Raw genomic sequence first — 6557 nt, forward strand, 5'->3', positions numbered from 1 at the left:
CCTTTCCTCTTGCCAAACTGTCTTGCTGGAGTTACTGTCTATGAAGATGATTATTGAGTGGACTGTAGTATGAACTGAAGCCTCTTTTCCTTGCATGTGCTGAGAGTTTAGTCATTTAAAAGTATTATTATGGTTGCATGGCAAGTGTGTCCCTGACTTGTACCACAAAGATTTCAATGTAGGAAAAACCTGCATCTCTTTAGCAATAAAGTATAAACCCAGAATGAAGCCAAATAATTCTATGGCTTCCAAAAGTTTCTAGTAACTGAGTTTATTAAAAATCTTAAACTTAAGTTCTGATACTTTATAAAGCACAGTGCCATCCTGCTATCAGGATCTTCTTAAAAAATAAATAAAAGAAAAAAAAAATTCCCTGTTAAAGGTGGTATGAAAGGGAAATCTTAACATGCTTTCTGTGGATTCCATCCAGCTAGACTTACTGTTCGAAAGACATTTGAATGGAAAATGCCACCTTGAAAACATAGCATTATTGTTGGAATGAACCAATGATATAATATGATATTTAAGTGCTATGTCCTGGTGCTTTTCCACCTCCCTGGGATTTGGGAGTTAGTATTGAAATAACTGGGTTGATTATTACTTTTATTGAAAAGAAGAATTAGTTAAATGCCCAAGAGAGACTGGGAATTAAAGAATACCAATACTTCTTTTCCCTAACTGATCCCTAAACTGATGTGTGTCTTTATCAGGGAATAGTTTCAATACCTAATTTACCTCTGTCAAAGGACCTGTTTTAGTCTTTTATTAGGACTTTGATAATGTTTACAGAATTCCTTTGTGTAAGGGTGATTGAAATGTAACTCTAATGCCTTTTACATTCCAATATTTTTTAAGTTTTAACATCTCTGGGTGTTCCTGAAAAGCACTTCAAGTACAGCATTCAATATTTCTCATTCTCATCTCCAGGGAAGCTATGCTAACTTGTATCATCATTCCAGGCTCATCTGCAGTCAACAGAGTGAAATGTGACTTCTGGGGTTCTATTTTTGGGTAGTCCAGATTAGGAGAGCAAAAGCCTTTTGTTCATTCTTTGACTAGCTTGTGTGGAATGGTAGTACCCTGACTCTGTCACTGTTCCTCTTCAAGAGCAGCAGATTTAGGTATGCTGATTTTTAGTTTTTCAGCTTGCACTCTAGCTAACTGGGACCTTTCAGCTGACCTTTCAGTTGTGAGCACAGCCACTTAGGAGTATGAAATGTAGGAAATCACCAAAAGATAACTTCCCCCCCAGTCCCTTTAAAAGCTGTAATTCCAGCTCAACAACTTTATTCAGTAAGAGAGAAGAACAAATCTTGATTTGACTGTATAGCACATGAGGCTAAGCAACTGTTCTCTTAAAGGAAGGGAACCCAAGGGGAGATGGCAAAGACATCAGGACCACTGGAGTGCCACTAGGGTTTATGTTGCCCTTTGGTATTGTATTATTTTCTTGTGAAGGTCAGACAGTAGGAGAGACTCACCATATTCTTGCCAATAAGTGAAACATGCTCAGGGTTTGTCACTTCATCTACAAGCACTTTTGATTTAAAACAACACTTCTCTATCAGAACAAGCCTCTTTAGATTCTCACTTCAAGCAGTTGTGTTCATGCTATTGCAAAGTTTAGCAGCAAAAGATTTTTCCACTTTGTTAAAATTCTTTCTTTTATATGATTTTACATGGTCAGGGAGCAAACTAGTATATGGATGTTCCCTCTTAACCAATTTCAATCTGAATTTCATTACACAGTTATACCATTTTCTGGTAATTAAAACGATGTTGTGTTTTGTTATCAGTTTTGGTTATTCACTTGGCAGGAAGTGTGGTGGGCATTTCTGAAGCCCTCTCTAGCTTTCTATCTTAATTTCCTTCAAGGCAGGAATGTTTGTTGTGTGCACTCTACTGTAAATAGAGACTTTTGTGGTTTAATTTGCAAAGCTCCTTCCTTCCCAAAGTCCTTGTGCAGTTGCCCACGACACTTAAGGCAAGACTGACTTTCCTAAAGAAACTTGTATGTCGGATGCCCATCTTGGTAGGACTTGGCATTCTCCCAGGAAGTGCTTTTTGCCCAGCTGCACTGTTGGTCAACTTGCCTATCTGATTTTTTTAAACTTTTTGCGATACAGATAACATAACCTTCACCAAGCAGCCCTAGCATATATTTCCAGCCTGAAGAGTGCATATCTGGGTTCAGCTGACTTTCCAGATATAATAGAAAGGGATGGGATCTGTTTCTGAAGTAATAGGATTGTTCATGAGGTGTTGCAAAAAACAAGGAAGAAACTTCTGCACCAAATTGAAATTCTTTTAAGAAACCGTGTGCTAAAAAAGAAAGTGTGTCAGGCTTTATGTGTGAATACTCACTATGCAGGTTTGGTGAAGGTTGGACTCTGCTACAGGATGGCTACAGCTAGATGCAGAGTGATGGGCTTCAATCCATCATAACTTGTGGGTGGATTGCAGCTGGCACACCATGGATTTGGAAGCCCGTGGTGCTGTTGCTTATGTGCATTCTGAAACTCATGTTGTGGGAAATGCCTTGTGGAGCAGCGTGAGCGCTTGAAGCTCATCCCCTTTTGCTGTGCCCAAAGAGACTGCAAGAGCCTCTGTTGAGTTTCTGAGAACAGTTCTTGATCCTGAAAGTTAGGTCACTGTTGCTATTGTGGACTTTCAAAACTGAGGAGGAAGATAATGTTTAAACACACATTTGTCTTTGATACTGATGTTTACAACCATGGCAAATACTGCCTCTGTAGGATAGAAAGCACAGAAATGGTGTTTCCTTAAAACCATGTGCCTGACTGTAACATGACAACACTAGATTTATTTTTTTTTTTTAAAGGCTGTGGATTAGTTTTGTGAAATAAAAAAGAAACTCAAATTATATACAATGTTTTATACTGCTACCAATTCTGTTTTGCTTTTTCTGTGTATTTACACTGCTTGGTTTCTACTTTGAGAAACATCTTTTTTTCTAACTTGTAACACTGTAATTAAATGAAATCTTTACTTAAATTTGCTGGGGTTTTTCCTTCAATAAAGTTACCACTGCATTAAATGAATTGGTCTTATGATTAATATGGAGTTTTTAATGTTGCTTGTTCTCTAGATGATGCTGGAATAGCTGTCATTGTCTGTTTGATTTTTGTTTTTTTTGTTGTTTTTTTGTTGGATTGTGTTGTTTCCAAGAAACTGAGGAACTTAATTGTTTATAGGTATTTGTCTTGTCCGTAGTACCTTTGCTGTGTACACAACACACACTGCTGAGGGGAATCTCTTTGTCACTAGTGCTGTGCGTTTGCTTCACCCAGCATGTCCAGCTCAACCAAAATCTTTTTGGCATAGTTGCAGGCACCTAGACAACTGGTTGACAAAACTAGAGTTGTTAAGGTGGGGGTTATATTTTTTCATCTTATTTATTTACTTACCTCAAGAGACAAAGTAGATGTACAATTGTTAGAAATGAAATGTAGTGGTTTTTTATCCTAGTGTGAGAAGTGTATTGGTTTGGGGTTTTTTTGGGTTTTTTTTATATATACCCTAGTATTAGGAATATAATAGTTTGTTCAAGAGAGAAGTGAGATACCTGCGCATTCCAATGACACCTGGAGTGGTTTATGGTCCAAGAAACTGAGGAACTTAATTGAGCTCCATATGGGGGACTGAACATGGAGCAAGATTTATGGCCAAGATAAGGCACAACAAAGCCACTTGTATCTTGCTCCTCGGGGCAGGATGACACCAATAGGTATAGATCATTTTGGTAATTGGGAAGACAGCCAAGGGGGTCAGAATTATCCCTTGAAAGGTAAAAAGTAAACTGCTAGAATGGAATGTGTAATCAGGGGCGGGAAACTTAGAGGATAATGAGAAGCATCGGATGGGCTGTAAACCCTGGGCTACCCAGCCAGTGGGGAAACAGGGGAGGGAACTTTGTGTCGGGACTAGGGAATATAAACCGTTATTCACCTGACTGTGGGTGTGCCTGCTTGTTTAGGTCACCCATTCGTGCAAGAGTGTAAATAAACTGTGCTTCGCTGAAGGATCTGCTTGGGTCTGTTCACTGGCACCACAAACTTTTGTCACACCAACAAACTATTGTATTAGTCCATGAAGTAAGTTAATTCCTGATGCTATTCTGTCAACAAGGACTAGGGTTATGAAGCAACATCCCTCTGGCTCTTCTTTCTGGAGCAAATATATTCTAAATACTCATGTACACTGGAACTAAAAAGTCAATGACTTATGAATGTGTATTTAAAGTAGAGTTGGAGGCAATTATTTTAATTTTTTTTGTGGTTTATTGATGTTTGTTGTGTTGTTTTCTTTTCTTTTTTTAAACTTTCAGAAAGCATCTTCATTTATGCCTAATACACATCCAAAGTGTTGTAGTTCCTTGTCTCTCTCCTGCCTGGCTCGACAATAATGTCGTGGTTTGGGCCCAACACGACAACAAGGGAACAGCCCTGTGGCCACTCACTCAACCCCCCCCACACACACACTCTGGGATGAGGAGGACAAAGCTCATGGGTCAAGACAAAGGACAAGGAGGGCTCTTCACCAATTAAGGTCCTGGGCAAAACAGACTCAACTTGGGGAAAAAATAATTTAATTTCACACTAATCACACCCCCAGGACACAGACACACAGAGCAGGGCTTGCATATGTTACCCCACCCCTCCCTTCTTCCCGAGCCCAAATCCCTTTGTTCCCGGTTTCTCTCCCTCCTTCCCCCCAGCAGCACAGGGGGACAGGGGATGGGGTTTAGAGTCAGTTCACAGGCTGGTGGTTCCTGCTGCTCCTTCCTCCTCAGGAAGAAGGATTCCTTACAGTCCTTCCCTGCTTCCCCACAGGGTCCCTCCCATGGGAGAGAGTCCTCCACCAACCTCTCCTTCATGAGTCCTTCCCACGAGGTCTGGAGCTGCTCCAGCCTGGGCTTCCCACAGAGTTAGGGGCTCCTTCGGGAACAAACCCCCCAGGTGCTGGGGTCTTCCAAAGCTGCATAATCAGGGTCCACTGGCAGCAAATCCACTGGCCACAAAATGGAAGAAAGGTGGAATTTCCTGTGCTCGAGTTTGAATCCATTGCACTACCTCCTATCACAGGGCACAAGTGAAAAGAGGTTGTGCCTGCCTCCTTGATGCCCAGCCCTCATGTATTTATAGATATTAATTAGATCCCCCCTCAGTCTTTTCCTCTCTAGACTGAAAAACCCCAGATCTCTTAGCCTTTCCTTGTAAGGCAGGTGTTCCAGTCAAACATCCTCATAGCCACTTACACCTTTCCTATTGAGTTCAGTCTTGGTTGCAGTCTCAGTGGGAGTACAGGTTTGTAACTGCCCAGCCATGAAGGGCTGGAGATGCCTAAAGGGAACAAAATCGCCTGTGTTCTCACTTTTCTGAAGAAAGTTTCTGATTCATTACAGATGGAGCAGTATATCTAAGCTGCCAATCTTTGAGATTGACATTTTAAGTTAGCCTGTTTGAAAACCTTTTAAGCTTTTTTTGGGTTCCCTTGTGGGATCTCTAAGAGTGGTTGTTCCTGATAGTTTATGCTTTAAAATCTCTGCAGAAATGAGTGTGGAGTAACACCAGCCTAGTGGGAAAATGCTACATTGTAGGTATTGGCTGGCCAACACGATTTCCTTGCAGCTCTGAAGAGTTGTCAGTTCCAAATATATAGAGCGAAAGTGAATTATTTTATCATGGACACGTACTCCGGTGTTTTTTAGTTGTGTGTTACAGGCTGTGTCAGCCTCACCACTTTTGAGAGAATCAAATGCCTCAGATGAGTTACACTTGCAACTTCCTAACTCTCAGTTAACAAAAAGCTTTAACATACACATCCAAGGCAAAAGTGCATGTTTGATTTCCCTAATACAAACACTGAACCTGTTACTTTTGCTCTGAGAAGTTGCAAATAGAAATTAAATGTTTGTTTAGAATGTCTATTAAATTCTTTTTATTATTTTCTCATTTTAAAAAGGGGGCCTGTAATAGTTTCTTGCTCTATCTACATACTAATCCATGTCTGGAGACAGCACTGAACATCTTCAAGTAGGAAAAAAAAATAAAGGAAAAGTATAATTATTATTTAGAACAAGCTAATTTACATTTATCACCAGCTTGACTAAATCAGGATTATTAAAAAAAAATTTTTCTGTTGGTCTTTCTAGAGAAAATAGGTTGCTCTGGGAAGATCCTTGTGCTTTCTGAGCTCAGAATTCATCTCAGTTATAATCTTGATTGTCACACTGGGCAAGGGGGGTGCTACTTGAACAAGCTGCCTGTCTCATTGCTAAAAAACATACCTGGTGAAAGTTATTGAAACTGTCCCCTCACGCCTCACATTAATGACAAGACTAATCTTCTCTAAGTCTCTTCTAACCTAGCAATCTCTTAAGGGGCTGGATCCATGATTGAAAAACAGAGGGAAAGCAGCTGTCTTTTTATCCTCTCTTAATTATTCCTTGGTAGTTGATAGGTGTTGATTTCCTGGGAGTGTCATGGTGATGGAGGTTACCTTTCCCTCTGTTGTTGGTACTCGGTGTTCAGCAG

The sequence above is a fragment of the Chaetura pelagica genome, unplaced genomic scaffold (assembly GCF_000747805.2).
Source record: "Chaetura pelagica isolate M959 unplaced genomic scaffold, ChaPel_1.0 scaffold377, whole genome shotgun sequence".
Lineage (NCBI taxonomy): Eukaryota > Metazoa > Chordata > Aves > Apodiformes > Apodidae > Chaetura > Chaetura pelagica.